Source organism: Ursus maritimus, unplaced genomic scaffold (genome assembly GCF_017311325.1).
Source record: "Ursus maritimus isolate PB19 unplaced genomic scaffold, ASM1731132v1 scaffold_7, whole genome shotgun sequence".
NCBI classification, from domain to species: Eukaryota; Metazoa; Chordata; class Mammalia; order Carnivora; family Ursidae; genus Ursus; species Ursus maritimus.
In genome coordinates, this window is record NW_024426885.1 from 76,627,489 (window position 1) to 76,644,889 (window position 17,401).

The following is a 17,401-nucleotide window of genomic DNA, read 5'->3' on the forward strand; positions in this document are numbered from 1 at the left end:
AGGGGAAAAAAGTGAACAAAACTGTGTTTGAAGCTACAGCTGTTTCAACTTTGTGTTATAGCTTTCTGGAAAGATGCCAAAAGTTCAAGTGTCTTCAAAAAGAAAAAAAAAAAGGAAACTACAAGATTTCCAAAAATTATAATAATAATTAAGAAAGTCTTTGTGTAACAGTAGAAACTAACATTTACTCCCCATTTACAACATAATACCGATGATATGCCAGGAAACCACCAAAGTGACCTATCGAAACCCTGTAAGAATTAAAAAATACCCTATTTAAGATCCTTCCTGTTATCAAAACTATAGTTACATGGAGTTTTTGATTCAAAGTGCTTTCATATCTATTATTTCTCCTTATTACCACAACTACCCAATAAGGTAGAAGAGCAGTGGGGTGAAGACTACGACATTCCTGCATATTTATTCTCTTCTTCCATTGTTAGCTGGACTTACAGCAATCTAAAATGAAGATCCCATTTCCTACATTTCCTGGAGCCAGATATGCCCATGTGACTAAGGCCTGACCAATGTAGTGTGTCCAATTTCTGAGAAGTGTCCTTAGATGCCATCATCTAGTCCTCTCCTCCCCTTCCTTCTTGCTGACTGGACAGCAAATGAAATGGTTGGTGCTCAGGCAGCCATCTTACCTACGACATGACTTTAGGATCAAAAATCACATAATGCAGAGTCGCAAGATGGAAGCAGCCTTGGTCCCTGACATCGTGCAGCTGTTATAAAAGCTTGGGACTACTTATTCTCTGGGCTTTTGCAGGAGAGAGAAATAAACTTCTCATGAGAGCCATTTTTGTCTGTGTTTTGTCAACAAGAACCAAATCTTATTCTAATATAGATAGGTAGAGAGTTCGCAATCCCTACTAATGGATAGTACAATGCATAGGATGTACATTATGTAACACTCCAATGAGACCCCTGGCTGGTACCCATAATCAATTCATTAATATTTTTGCCATCACATATACTCACAGAATACTTACACGAAGTGGGATAAATAAAACCATAAATAGGTTCTCATCATTTCATGTCTGATTTTGCATATATATCAGTAAATGAGTATCAAAAACCTTTTAGTTTTCAGAGATTTGAGAACTTTAGTACTGTGGCAAGAGGTCATATTATCTCCTTTCTATGGTTAAGTGAGCTAAGGTGTAAGAGATTAAGTAACTTGCTTACTGCTACACGGTGAGATAGAAGTTAGTATTAAAATTTCCTGACTCAATTGAGAGTCCTTTTCATTGCATGATACACATTTCTATTTTTTCCCAACATCCTTATTCATATATCTATTCACTTAAAAAATATATTGACTGAACATAGGCCATGCACAAAGCCCATACTCCAGGAAGTATACCCTGGGGAGAATCTTAAGGCCATGCTTCTAATCAAGGGTACGTGTACGCTGGTTGCTATGAAGCTGCAGTATAAATATGAAACATATGTTCACATAAAGACTCACACATGCGTGTTCACAGAAGCTTTATTTGTAATATCCCCAAACTGACACCCAAATGTCTATCATTAGAATGTCTATCGTTCTACTATTTGGTATGTCCATATAATGGAATAATAGCAATAAAAAGGAATGAGCTATTCATGCTATAATATGGATGAATCTCAAAATCATTACATAGAGTGAAAAGAAGACAGAAAAGAGCACACACTGTTTGATTTCGCTTATATAAAACCAGAAATACTGACCAATCTAGATCAACAGAAAGTGGATCAGTGGTTGCTTGTGGGGAGAGGTCCACAAGGTTAGGAGGGAGGAAATGCAAAGGGCACATGAACGGTTCTGAATGATGGATATGTTTATTATATTGATTGTGAGAATGGTTTTGCAAAGGTGTATATAAGTCAAACCATGAAACTCTACACTTAAAATATGAGCAGTTCATTGTTGATTATACATTAATAATGTATAATGATGTTTTGAAAGGATGGAACATGTTCTAAGAGTGTGAGTTTTATCAAGAGGTTTGAAAGGGAAACTCAAGGGCTTAATTAGACTTTTTAAAATATTAAAACAACAGAAATAGCACACTATAGAAAGTAAAACTGAATCACTTCTCAAGATAAAAACTCTAGATGTCAAAATTTAATGCTTACAGTGGGCTAGGTCCAGCTAACCCTTTAAGATGCCCCAGAATCTGGTTATTTTGACTCTTCTCTGAAGTTTGCAGACTTTGGTGGTAAAGTTTGAAGTGCTGCCAAGGAGCTTATAAGGTCATAGAACAGATGTAAAAAGTCCCCCAACACCTCCAACATACTACTGACTCTAAGTTTCCTGTGGTTTTAGTTCAATAGCTGCATCTTCTTATCATTGACTTCTCATCTGTTTCTATTTCTAGCAGCACTAGTCATTTGTAGTCAAAGGAGTGAACATAGAGGAGCATTCCTCCTGCTACAGTACTTGTACTGTCTTGAGACATGGAGAGAGTGAGCTTTGTACACAAATACCTGTATTTTGTCCCCAGTGTTTTTTTCTAAAGAATCACAGGTCAAATGTAAGGCAAATCTTGAAACACTCAGCTGACACTGTGGAGACCATAATGTCCACCTGATCATCCGAATAATCAGGAACATAGGGCTTTCTCAGAAATTTCTGGTTTTATTCACATGTTCATATGAAGAATGCAGAACCTCCTTGATGAAAACACTACCATGATTCTATGAAGTCTTAGATTTTATAAAGGCAGAATTTAAAAAATAAAACTCATACTATAATGATAGGAGTGAACTCCTCTCTAGAAGATGGTGTATACTAGTATACAAATGAGGGGGGAAACGATGAAACTTTTTAACTCCTCAAGAGAAGGATCCTCAAATCCAAAAAGGTCTAGAAAGCATCGTTCAGAGATAATGAAACCTGAGTTAGCAGAAAAGATGGAAGGAGAATGCCCAGTCTAACTCCAAAACATTTAGGATGGAGATCCAAATTAGTTCATCTCAGGGTGCTTGCCTGATATGATCTTGGAGCCATACCTGGTAATCTTGGAGAAATCTTTGAGAAATCATGGAAAAAACTGGAGGAAAAAGTTCTAATCTTCTGAAAAGGAAATGGATAAATCACGGAAACTATGGAGAAATAAGAACAATTTTATCACCCAAAAAATACTAGAACAGACTATTAAATGGGGTCCGTGATCCTTTTAGAAAAAATTAAATGTTATTAAAATGTAGCATATACTCATTAACAATTTCTGTCTAAAATAATTCGAAGGTATGCCTGGGCCATTATAGAAAGTATCTTCCTTTCATTCCAACAAAGAACAAATTCATCAAATGAAACAGCATCTTGTACCACACTGACAGATGAGGTGAGGACATAGAAGGGTTGCTCCTTGGGCCACATGTATCCCAACTGGGATCTCTACCTGTTTTCCACAAGACTGTACGTGGAGAAAGCATCACACTTAAAAGAAAGACAACATTTAAGTAAAAAGTTAAAGCAAAGACAACAAAAAACTAAAAAGGATTATGAGCGGGAAGGGAAATGTTCTGGAAACTATTTCAAAGATAACTAGCTGTAATAATTGAAAATGCTTTACATGCAAAGGAACATATTTAGATGGGGCTTTTAAAAACTATTGTCTGTTACATTGATGAAGGAAAATACTTATTTTTTGTTCTTCCAAAGGGCATAAACAGGACCAGTAGTTGGAATTTACAATAAGACTGATCTGGGTTCAATTTAAGAAAGAATTTGTAATAATTGTAAATATTCAGCAATTGATTTTTTTTATTGAAAGTCATATCATATCCTTTATTTGATAGAGTCTCAGTATTTCAATGTTCAAAATAAGCATGCCTTTGAAAAAGGATTTCTACCTCAGAGAATTCATGCTCAAGCTTTAAAGCATTGTTTACAAAAACCATCTAAATAAATTACTTTTAGAAATTCATACAAATGCATGGTAGGCAACAGTTGCAAGAATCAAGGAGATCTATATGACAGGCTATTTCAATAAGTAAAAACAATTACAGAACATTATGCCAAGTTTGATCTCATTTGTGTAAAATTAAAAGGATATTTGTGTGCATTTTATATTATCATATGCTTAAATATGCACAGAAAAATTCTAATTTGCTAAAAATCATTGCACTTTTTCTAGACAAACTGGGAACCTAGAAGAATTACTTTTCTCTTTACAATTTTAGAACCATTTCCACTTTTTAAAAAACCACGAATGTATATTATTTGAATATATAAACTAATTAAAAGTTACTGCCTTTGTTATTAGAAATCTTATCTAATTTTCTCATTATATATATATATATATATATATATGCTATCATTATACCTATATTGCTTATATGGTATCTGTATTATATACAATTACTACATCTAATATAATTATCTAATTATTAATTATGAAAGACATAATATTTCAGATAATCTGTTTTGAAGCAGGACTAGGATCTTCTGCAGTTTTCCAGATGTGAACTCTGAAGGAAAACTCAACATCTTTGAGCCAAAAATTTATTTTCTGTGATGTAAGGTGAGCTGATAAATCAGAATGAGGCATTTACAACTGAGAAAGGATTATCTATTTTCCTTAATTCTCCTAACAAGAATTTATTAATGTGTTTTAAGCTTGAAAAGCCTTATTATAACAGAATGGATATATCGCCCATTCGGCACCTGGAATTTGATCATTCCCAAAGAGGCATAATGAATTATTTATATTTTCTAACAGTTTCTTTTTTTTTTTTAAGATTTTATTTATTTATTCGACAGAGACAGCCAGTGAGAGAGGGAACACAAGCAGGGGGAGTGGGAGAGGAAGAAACAGGCTCCTAGCGGAGGAGCCTGATGTGGGGGACGCTTAACGACTGCGCTACCCAGGCGCCCCTATTTTCTAACAGTTTCTAACACTTTTCCTATTATCTCAATTTTAGTTTGACCAAGCAGCTTCAAACCTTAATGTGAATAAAAATTACTATATAGAGATGCACACACAATACTATGCATGCTATGTTTTATGGGTAATTTGCAGACATTATTTTCTTTTTATATGCTAACTAAAAACCTATTATGTATGCATATGTATGTAATAGATTTTAATTAGCTTATAAAATATGTAATACATATAAAATATATATGAAGTTTGTGTGTGTGTGTGTGTGTGTGTGTGTGTGTGTGTATGTAGTGGGTTGAATTGTAGTCCCCAAAAGATAAAAAAGATAAAATCTTGGAATGTGACTTAATTTGGAAAAAGGGTCTTTGCGATATAATTAAAGTAAGGATTTTGAAATAAGGTTCTTTTGGATTAGGGTAGGCCCTAAATCCCAGGCAAGTGTCCTTATAAGAGACAGAAGAGGAAAGACACAAAGACAAAGACCACGTGAAGATGGAGTTACGCCACCACAAATCCAGGATGCCAGGCACCATCAGACGCTGGAAGAAGTGAGGAGCGGTTCTTCCCTATGAACTTCAGGGGAAGCATGGCCCCGCTACACCCTGACACCTTTATTTCAGATGTAGGCTTCTAGGACTGTGAGAGAAGAAATTCTGTTATTTTAAGTCACCAAGTCTGTTGTTAATTTGTTACAATGGCCCTAGGAAACTGATGCAATATGTGTACATAATGACCACAACATTGGTGTCCTAACTGGATCATTTCTGAAAATAAAAGGGGGCACAATCACTAATGACATTGGGACAGTAGGGCTAAATAGGAGTGCTTGTGACAATCTGGGACATGTGATCATTCAATGCACGAAACACGAGACTGCACTGTAATGTCTATAATTAAATGGTTAGCAGAGCGTCTGTGGTAGAATATGTCCTCAGTAAAAGTAACTAACTTTATGTTATATGTAATAATAGTATAGAAGGGACTGACCAGGTTTACAGGTGGAGGCTGGGCAAAGGAGAGACAAGAAAATGGAGCTGGGGAGGAAGGGAAATGATCTGCCAATGGAGGGCTTCTCTGCGCTAGTAGTCAGACAAGTGTTAAGAACTCTAATGACTAAGCTGCTCCCAGCTCTCCTGAGTCCCCTAATACTTCTTTTTTCTTTTTTCTTTTCTTTTCTTTTCTTTTCTTTTCTTTTTTCTTTTCTTTTCTCTTCTTTTCTCTTCTTTTCTTTCTTTCTTTCTTCTCTTTCTTCTCTTTCTTTTCTTTCTTTCTTTCTTTCTTTCTTTCTTTCTTTCTTTCTTTCTTTAAGTAGGCACCATGCTAAGTGCAGAGCCCAATGCAGGTAGCCCAATATGGGGTTTGAACCCCAAACCCTGAGATCATGACCTGAGCTGAGATCAAGTGTCTTAACACTTAACCGACTGAGCCTCCTAGGTACCCCAACCTCCCCCTCCCCATACTTCTTGTACACTGTGCATGCAAGAAAGTGACTCTCTGACTCCCTACTTATGGCTAGCGTTCAAGGCCAGCTACATGACTGGGAAAATTTGTCCCAGTCCACTGTTGAGTTGTAAAATGTATTATCACTATTGATTTGAAAGACTAAATGAGAAAATGCCAGCAGGCGTGAGACTGGATTCCTGGGGGAAATTATTCTTATCCAACTCTCTGACAAGAACATCTTGGTCTGAGAACTGAGCAGGACCTTGGCCGACCAGTCAAATTCTTTATTTTATAGTTGAAGAAACAGAGACCCAGCAGCATTACCTCTGCCGGATAAAATGATATCCAGAACAGTCATGACAATCACTTAATTTTTATGACAAAATATTTGGGTGGATTTTGTCCTTATTTTGCTGTATCCACAATGAGTGTGCCTGAGAAAGTGTATGGAAGGCATTTCATCTTTGCTGGTTATCAAAATAGTTAATAAATAATATAGAAGTACTTATCCCGATTGCCTTCAAGATATCAAATTATTAATCCAGTACAAAAAAATCTGCACTCAAGGAACCTACACATATCTGACTACAAAGAGTGAACAGCCCTCTAAAATTTCTGACTTTAGGACAAGACATTAAAAATGTGTTTTTTAAATAATTAGAAACTTGTTTTGTGCTAACCGTATGCCAGTTATGTCCAAAGCAGTTTCCATACATTATCTCACAATGGCCACATTATGTCGATATGTTGTTTCCATTTTATGGGTGAGCAAAGGGAAATTCAGGGATATGACACGATTTGCCATGGAGCTCACATTCAAGGACTGTGGTGTACCAGGGCATTATACTAAAAACTCAAATTCCTAGCCTCAGGAAGATCTTATTCACAAGCTTGAAGAAAGACTCTATTCAAGTTCCCTTCTTCTTCCAAGTATATGCCAGACAAAAATATTGCTAAAATATTTTCCATTTCTAAAATCTAAGAATCCAAAATTCATAATAACTAGGTAGATATACTCAGACACTTCTATAACTAATGAATATCTACTTTCCCATTTTAAACTTAAATGTAGAAGAGTCGAGGAGGGTGAAAATCTGTTGAATGTGCTAAAGATTTTATCTGGTTTTTAGGCTATTTCTTCATAGGACAACTGATTCTATGTTCATCACAAATGATTCATTTCAATGGGCAGATAATTAAGGTGTCATACTATATGCCAATCAATCTGGAGACTAATGTAAGAAGAAGAATTAAGAACCATTATTTATTTCAGCTCTTTGGTCACAAATTAACTCATTTTACTGGTTGGAATAGGAAGATGGTTGAAAACACATATTTTTCTAATATAATTCAATCTCTTGGCAAGAAGTTACTGTGTGTATCAGCATGCATCACAGAAACCTTCCCAAGATGTCTGCTATCCCATACATAGTACCACTTTGACCACTCTAAGAAATAATTCTCTTGTTTTATCATATACCTCTGCTTCCAGGAGAGCTAGAGATGGCAACTTGTCCTCCTCCTCCTCGTCCTTTTTTTTTTAAAAAAGATTTTATTTATTTATTTGACAGAGAGAGAGCACAAGCAAGGGAGTGGAAGGCAGAGGGAGAAGCAGACTCCCTGCTAAGCAGGGAGCCCGATGGAGGACTCAATGCCAGGACCCTGGGATCATGACCTGAGTCGAAGGCAGCCGCTTAACCTACTGAGCCACCCAGGTGTCCCTCTTCTTCTAAAACATATAGAGTAGCACTGCTAAAATAGAAAGTAAAACTTAAAATGTTCTTAAATAAACCAGCAGCAAACATCTAGGCTAATTTAAGTACTGTGAGCATTATATTTAGCTCTGAACATCTACTTATCAGGATGAAATAAGAAGCAGAATAATATCTGATATAAGAACATACACTAATGAGTCAAGTGATAAAAAGTAAGCAACTTACCCCTGGGTCATTTTGCATGAGATATTTGTACAACATAATATACCATAACCTTTAAAATATCTTTCACAATGAGTTTATAACTAACACATTCTTTGTGTTACTGTTTCTTTCAGTGCACCTATGTATAATTGTCACACTGTTCTTTGACTATTTTATAGGACAGAATTACAGAGTTTGGGTTTAAATAGCTCTTTGCTAACATATGTTTATGAGGATAAAATCATATAGATACAAAGGTACTTTAAAATAATAGCAGTTATTACCATCAGCATAGAATACCCAGTTTCCTTCCTTCATATATTTCAGTTATGTAAAAACACCATTTGGAGGCTTTAGCTCATGATGGGAGTATACAGCTTTATATATGGGGGGGGCGAGCAAGTGTGTGGGGAGGGGCAGAGGGAGAGGAAGAGAGAGAATCTTAAGCAGGCTCCACACCCAGAGCCGAGCCTGACACGGGGCTCAATCTCATGACCCTGAAATCATAACCTGAGCTGAAGTCAAGAGTTGCACACGTAACCAACTGAGCCACCCAGACACCCCTATAGCTTTTTATATTTTAATGGTTTTCTGTCTGAGGTGAGAAAAGAAATATGAACAGCTATATGTCTCTCTCCTTGAACTGTACATGAGAAGAAAAAAGTAACAGTTACTATTTCAGACCAAGAAGAGTTAATAAGAATGAACTCTCTGGAATGGTAACTGAATCCTTAAGGTCCTGAACTGGCCAAACTGCTGGGATGATTCATAAAAATTCTCAGTAAAGAGAATGAGCTGATTCTGGAAACTATGAGTGATATTTTGATCAAAGGTAATGGAATGCATTAAAACAAGAATATTTCCTTTTCAGTTACTAGTTCTCTGATTATGGTTTTTCTGTGTTCTAGAACATGTGAAGATTATTACAAAATGTTGTGCTAAGGACCTTAAGTGAAATTCCAGCCTGTATTCACTCTGTGCAGATTTTTAAATTGGAATCTGTAAACAGATAATTTTATGCATGCTTTGTTTTAATTAGGTAAACATACAAATTTAAAGGTCACATATTTGAAGTAGAACCCATTAGGCAGAGAAATGTTTTCTAGTGTATCAACAACAAATAGCAATGATTCAGGTTGATCTTAAGAGAATTTAAAAGCAAATAGAAATTAATTAAATACTAAATGATTTCCTAGATTATTAGTCACTGTGGATTAAATGCGAACTTGAGAAGGAGGGAGAGACTATTGATGCCTAACTATGAGTTTCTCATGGCCTAAATAGCCCTCTCTTTCCTCCAGAAAGCTATCAGTCTTACCCTCCCTCCACCAGGCTTAAAAGCATTTATCAGCAGATAAGGCAAGACAGGGAGGGGACAGGAGGGAGAGAAAAGGTGGCAGAGGCAGACCCCAAAAGTGACTTCATGTGAGGCCCACGCGTTGCATCTAAAAGCAGAGCACAGTAAACCAACAAAAGACTGCCTAAACTATCTTGTCAAATAAAGTCATATTGGAATGCAGTTAAAAATGTTTGCTTACGTTTGTTAGTACACTTAAATACAATTTAATATTTTCAGTATGTTCCCTTTTCACGATATTACTGAGCTGCTTAGCAATTTCAGACAAAGTCAGTGTCTCGGGATCTGACACACAGTGTCTCGGGACCTAACACAGTACCTGGTAAATAAGGGGAAAACCGCAAAAGTAATCACTACACCGACTAACATTTACTGAAAATGCTCCCTATATCAGGCCCTGTTCTAAGCAATTTTACATATAATAACACATTTATTAGTCATAATTACACAGTGAAGTAAGTTAATTAGCACCCCCATTTTACAGATGAAAAAAAAAGCACTGAGGCACAGAGAACTTAAGAAACTGAGATTGCAAGGCTAATTAGTGGAGTTGCCAGGATTCTAACACAGCAGTCTAGCTTTAAAGCCCATGCTCTTAGAGAATCATCTATCATGAATCCTAGCAAACCAAATTGTTTAGAAGTTCATATTACTTGCTCCGTTCACATCCCAAGTACAGGCGACTTCTATCACTTATATTAGTAATAATTCATTCATTCACCACTTACCACGGGCTAGGCATTTGTGTTTGGGTCACATAAGTAGTCTCCCCATTTGACATTCAGAGAAACTGAGACTCAGAATGTTTAAATTATTCAATTAAAGTCACACACCTGGTGAATTGAATATGTGAGCATTCAAATATGCCCACTTCTGCCTTTCCAATACTATCTCCCCTAGTGGATAATTATAAAGTAACCATTACAGCTTACATTGGCAACTGGTAACAGAGAAGTGATCCTTGGAAATAGGTAATTTTGAAGTTAATTATAATTAATGGATATTTTATCCCATGGTTAATGCACTCACTTTTTAATAACTGAAAAGGACAGTTACTCTTACCCCATCCAGATCCCTCCAGATCACTGCCAACTGACTTTAGCCAAACTTCAAAAATCCTTCATGCAGAAAGGGGGAAGAAAGGACCATTTCCTATTTTACTTAGTTGACAGCTTTAAGTTCAAAAGTAAAATAAAAAATTAGTCTTGGAACAAGATCAGAAAAGAAAGTGATCAATGCTCTGCCTGGCTGGTGGATTTTTGTTAACCCCAGCCAGACAGGACACGTGTAAACACTTGTCAGCTCTGTGGCCAACATTGCTACTTTGTTGGGTTTTTGAGATTTAAGATTGTCTCTTCCTATTACTGTATTTTCTGTAGACTATAGTACTTTCTGCCACCAGGTGGCGATAGAGAGTCACAATTGCTTGTCCGTTTTCTCTGGGGCCTACGGTTGGAACAAAAAACCCATTTTTTGTAACTACATTATCATAAAATGATTGAGTTGTTTTACCACACACACACACAAAGAATTAACCAGGGCCCTCTCCAGGAAAAAAAAAAAGACAGCAAACATAAATCCTGCTTACATCTTCTCTAACCAAAATTTTACCAGCACCAGTAAGCACCGTTACCGTTTTCAGACAAGGCAGCAATGATCTTGTACATGGGTGCTTCTCCAGCCCTGGGTACACATTAGGAACACCTTTAGAGCTTCATCAATATCCAGATAGCATCCCAGAACTTCCTAGACTAAGGCCCAGGCATCCATACTTAAAAAAACAAAAACCAAAAAAACCAACTTCCCAGATAATTCTCATGTACAGCCAGGGTTGAGGCTCACTGCCAGAGAGAGTTACATGCTTCTTAATGGGGTTACAGATCATTGGAAGGGGTTATCCCTGAGAACAGAATCTGCTCTTCAATTTAGTAGATTTGTAATAACAAATCAGGTTCTAGAAAACTGACTTATGATAACATAATCATAGGGTTATCATTTATAAAGTAGAAAGTCAATATATTAATCTACTTTGAGGAAAAAAACTCCTAACTGGGCCACTGTCTGTGCTAATTATATTAGCCAAATAGATCTTTCCGAAGTAGATAGCCATTCAGTCATTCACAATTTAGAAGCAACAAAAACACTGGGAAAACCAAATTTCGATCTAAACTCAGATAATTTGATGCATCTAGAAACCTAAGAAGGGACTGTGAATAATCTTCAGGGGCAACGGTGCCAACCTAAGTATGATGGTCTACTGGAGCCCTCTTTGTTAAAGGGGTTTTTTTACAGACCCAAATAGCTCTCTCCATCAGCCGAGCCCCTCTTGCTGGGTATGGCCAAAGGAACACTAATATTTTTTAACTCTCACCCTTTTTTCCCCCTGTTTCATAATCATCAGACTCATCTGTGATAGGCTGAAGAGGATGAAAGAGTTCGTCTCATTTTCCAAAGAAATCAATTCAACACAATGCATGACGCACCATCACGACCCCATAGGCAGCCTGACTCAGGGTTGCTTCATACCTCAGCAACTAACCAGCAGTGGGGGAAGCGACTGAAGGGCAGGGGAAAAGTCGATGACAACAGAGCAGGCTTGGGGATGGCAGCTACAAGGTCCCAAGCAAGTGTTTCAGGATTGTCGCAGAATTAAATATGGCTCAGGCAGCAGAATTTTAAGATGAGGATTTCTGAAATGAGTTAAAAAGATGGTTAACAAGAGCAAGGCAAGATCCAAAGGTCGCAGCTGTCTGTGGATGCCGTGTTCTACAGCGGCACTGAGGATGCGAGCAAAGCTGTAAGGTTGCCGTGTTAGGACCTTTTCTTCTGGAATCAGATGAACTGTGAACTGACTTTAGCTCTGCCCCCTCCAACCTGTGCATTTGGAAGCACATTTCTTTTAATGTCTGAGTACCTGTTTCTTCATCTGTAAAATGGAGGAAATAATTATTCCTGTCTCACGGGGCTGTTGTGAGAATTTTCAGAGATAGTCCAGGCAAATTACAATGATTTGAAGATATAGTTCCCTGGGTCAGCAGCAGCACTTCCCTTGCTGGGAACTGCAAATTGTCCAGCTCCACCCCAGACCCACCAGTCAGAAACTGAAGCCGGGCTCAGTCACCAGTGTCTCAACAAGCCCTCCAATATAACTAACGTTTGCAAGCAACCGATTTACCAGATAATACAGCCTGTAACAAGGAAACAAACAGAATCCCTGTTCTAATTACAGGAAGAAGTTCGGAAACACTAGACCAGCTGAAGGGGGCATAGGGCCCACCCAAGGCACACCAGCCCCCAGGTCTGCTTTATCAGCCCACCGTGGCAAGATAAATGAGAGAAGCTGCTGGCCCATCCCCCAGTCAGCTGTGGTTTGGGAAGTGGAGGTCGCATGATAGAAACATACCCATCTAACTGACTGTCCAGGAAGACAACAGGCATAATAATTCCCCACATTTGCTTCTGCCATTCTAAGGCCTCTGTGTTTCTAGGTTACATAGAATCTGTTTCTTCTCAAAACATCAGTATCATTCTTCTACCCCCAGAACACATACTTTTCCTGCTCATTGTCCTCTTAAAATATAACTTCGTGTTCCAAAACAGTAAGTCCTTAGAACGTGTTGATCATATCTCATTCCGTCACTCTCAGTCTGCTGGTTGATGGTGTTCATTACAATTTCTCTGGCTATCCTGCTTCCCTGATTATAGTGTAAGGCCCCTGAAACCCCAAGATCTGTCAGTATAGGGACAGATAATAGGACTATTACAGGACTCTAAACTAGATGCATGTTCAAAAAGAGTTATCCTAGCAAGCTATTGTATATAATGATCTATACGTATTTTAACCTTACACAAATAAAAACATTTTTTTAACCATCAGATCACCATAATTAGCTCAGTCTTAATTGAACCACTTAACATTTTGTTTTGTTTTTTTTTTTGCTTGTTGGCTCTAAACTAATTTCTTTTTTTTTTTAATATTTTATTTATTTACTCGACAGAGATAGAGACAGCCAGCGAGAGAGGGAACACAAGCAGGGGGAGTGGGAGAGGAAGAAGCAGGCTCATAGCGGAGGAGCCTGATGTGGGGCTCGATCCTATAACGCCGGGATCACGCCCTGAGCCGAAGGCAGAGGCTTAACCGCTGTGCCACCCAGGCGCCCCTCTAAACTAATTTCTAAAAGTAACTAGCGTATTTTACCATGCAGCTAAACATTCTCCAAAGACATCTGAGTTTTAGGTTTAATGTGTGAATCCGTGCCATCGCCCTCATTCTAGATCAATGCTGTAGCTGATAGGAATGTCTAAAATTGACATATATTCTGGAATTATAGGTAATATATACAATGCAAAACAATTCATCTATAGGGCAATGGATTAAGCATTTTAAGGCCTACATATCACCTTTTTTGAACCTAGGTATAAACTATAACATTGGAAAGTGAATATTTTTACAAGAGGGCTTTGTAGAAAATCCATATATTTGCCAGCTTAATGATTACCGCATTCCTGCCCTCCTTGCTTGACATCAGGCAGACCCACTGAGGGCAGAATGCTGCATTATATTTAATAGAGTCACGTGTTCAAGTGAGAACAGTTGCAGAGCATTCAAAGAAAAACCTCTGTAAATGCCCTTAAAATTTTACTAGAAGCACTTAAAACGAGGAACTTTTAGATCACACCTCAAAAGTATAAAGAATTGTAACCTTATCAACCCACCCCCCAACCCAAAGCAGATTGAAATAGCAAGATTTGGTGAAAAGAAGGCAAACTAACTTAAGCACATGGTCTTTCTATAGATAGATTTGTAACCGAACTAGGACCAGATCGCTGATAATGGGGATTCCAAATATGTGTGTGTGTGTGTGTGTATGATTAACATATATGTTAAATATATAATCAGGTCTCTGTAAGTTTCAGGCTAGTAAAACGTCATCCTACTTATTATCTTCTTTTACAAATAATATTGTACCTTTTAGCCCTCAATGTCAAAAACCAAAATCAAACAAGGGAAATTCATTATAAGAGCTTTTTTCCTTGTAACTAATCTGTATCTCCCTTGCTGAATAGTCAGATCATGTTCTCTTGTTTTTAATCACAGGATTATACACACACACACAAACACACACAGAGTGGACTTTTTTTTTTTTTACATTTATACTTTTCAGGATTTTTCAAATATTTTATAAAATCATATGGTAACATAGAAAATATCTTAAATATTTTAAATCGCTCTCATTCTTTCTTTTTCTGCAAGGTGATTCTTTCCCAATTCTTTCTTATCAGTCTGATTTTCTAACCTTACTAGTCTTCATTAGTATTTCTTGAACTTTCTCCGTATCTAACACTCACCTGTCTATGCCTCTTGAATATAATTCTGAAATATAATCCAGTATCAGTTGACATCTCTGTAACAATTCTGTTATTTTAAATAAGTCAAATAGCCAACGTTGCTGTTGGTTTAATCTAGTCATCAAGAGAAGAATTTCAGCGGGGTGCCTGGCTGGCCCAGTGGTACAGCATGTGACTCTTGATCTCGGGGGTGTGAATTTGAGCCCCATGTTGGGTGTGGAGGTTACTTTAAAAAAATAATATTAAAAAAAAAAAGAGGGAGAGAGTAGAATTGCACCAAATCTATCAATATGTTGCTTCTCTGCAAAGATAATGGTTTCTCTACATAGTTTTCCTTTACATTTTATTATCACTTGTTTGTAATGAGAAGCTTGATGAGTTTGATCTGAACATGTAAATTTAAAATGCTGCTTTAAAGGAAAAGAAAAAGAAAAAAAAAAGAAAAAGAAAAGGAGGTTTGTGTTAATGCCAAGAGATTGAGGCTCCACTTTGGACTGAACAGATGGCCAAGTTCAGCCTCAACGAGACACTAGGGATCTGTGAAAACCCCTAATGTAATGAGTTACTCAATCGTCCTTTCAAAGTTAACACACATTTTCGTGGAAGATCATACTGAAATGTGAAATTGGAAAAATAAATACAGAAGAATATATACACAAATACAGGAATCCCCAGTTTGGATGAAAGCAATGTTCTGGAAAGAGCATGAGCTTGTGGAAAGCACCTGTTACATTATTACCATATCTAAATGTTCAGATTGGATTTTGGTAGACTCAGTAATTACGAGCAATTGAAGATTCTTCAGCTAATGAAAGGCATGTGTGTTCCTAAGACTTTTCAGTTCTATCACAGACCTATAAGGTAGCAGAGAAATCTGTACTTTGTCTCTGGGTGGATACTTTGCAGGAAGCCTTGGTTCCATGTTCCTCTTGAACCAGCAGTGAGTACCACCAAGTGGCCAGCGATGACGAGAGTCCTCTGTGACCAGCGTTTTTGCAGCTTCCAGGTGAGGTTGTCAGAGCTCCACATTATCTCCATCCAGCTTCACTGAGGACAGAAGGCTGCTGGGAGAAACCCGCTGTTGAACCTCACTATCTTGTTTTAGCACCTGCCCAACTGGACCATCTCGGCTGCCTTACGGCAAATGAATGAGTGCGCAGACTTGCCTGGAAGTTCGTCTGAATTGTGTGTGGCTCTCTGTGCTCACCGCTTCCCTTGCTCTCAGCAAACATCACCCACTTGGGGGTGTCTGACGCCTTGCTGTAGGCCTGTTTTGGTCCTAGGAGTATTTATTTTTGTTGGGGCCCAGTTTTATTCTGGAACTCTCAGTTGTAGCAATAAGATGATGTCTAGATTTTCTTCATTTTCTTTTTATTTCCCTCCTATTCCTATCAGGTTTCTATTACCTTTCTACACTGATGTGCTGAAGCCTTAGACCCATGGCATGTGGGGAATAAATTTTTCTTTCTTTTAATTTCCTCTATGACCTTGTTACTCAAGAGTGGTCTGTGGTCCAACGGTATATGCATCACCTGGCAGCAGAAGCCAGGCCCCACCCAGGACCTACAGAATCAGAATCCACGTTTTAACAAGACCCCGGGTGATGTATCTGCACCTGACCTTCTGAGAAACACTACTCTGTGATGTCACTGATATTGGTAATATCTTCTTGAATGCCTTTAGTGATGAAGGATCTCCACTTCCTTAGGCATATCATTTTATTTGGGGGCAGTGTCCATCATAAGAAAGACCTTCCTCACATTGAAATTAATTTTATATCTCCATGAATTTAATTTGTAGGTCCAAGTTCCTACTTAGACCTGCTTGGCCCAGCCCAAAATTTAATTTCTTGATTACATGACGTTCTTCCAACTACAGTAAGATAAATATCAAGTCCCCCCTTTTTTTTCTATTTCAAAGTAGATACATTCACTTAATTGCTTTGGCATATCACATAATTTCAAGTTTCTTCTCCCCTGAAGACATTCCAGTTTGACTCTACCCCCCAAAAGAAACCTTCCTAAGGTTTGAGAATCTCATGATCCAGCATTCAGAGACCAGATGATTAGGATGACCTCAAGTTGGTAAAACTGAGCAGTGGGATCTCCTCACTAGTATTCTTGCCGCCACACTATCTTGATCAAGATCCTAACCACCGATCTACTGGAACAACTTAGCATGCCATATGTGGAAAATCACGTATTGTCTGATACAAACCTATGCGCCTGCTTTCTTTAAAGGCTTCTTAAGTACACTGAAACCTGAAAATATTCCAATAAATTTACCTAACTTTTCTCATCCTTTAAAATGTATTTGTTAGGCCAATTGCCTTGTATGGAAGTGTTGGGATCTTTCCCTTGCTCCCAGTAAAAGCATCACCACTAATGGGAGTATGATTTGAATTCTCTGAACTTGCATCAAATAAAAGAAAACCATTATGTGGACTCAAGGAAGAA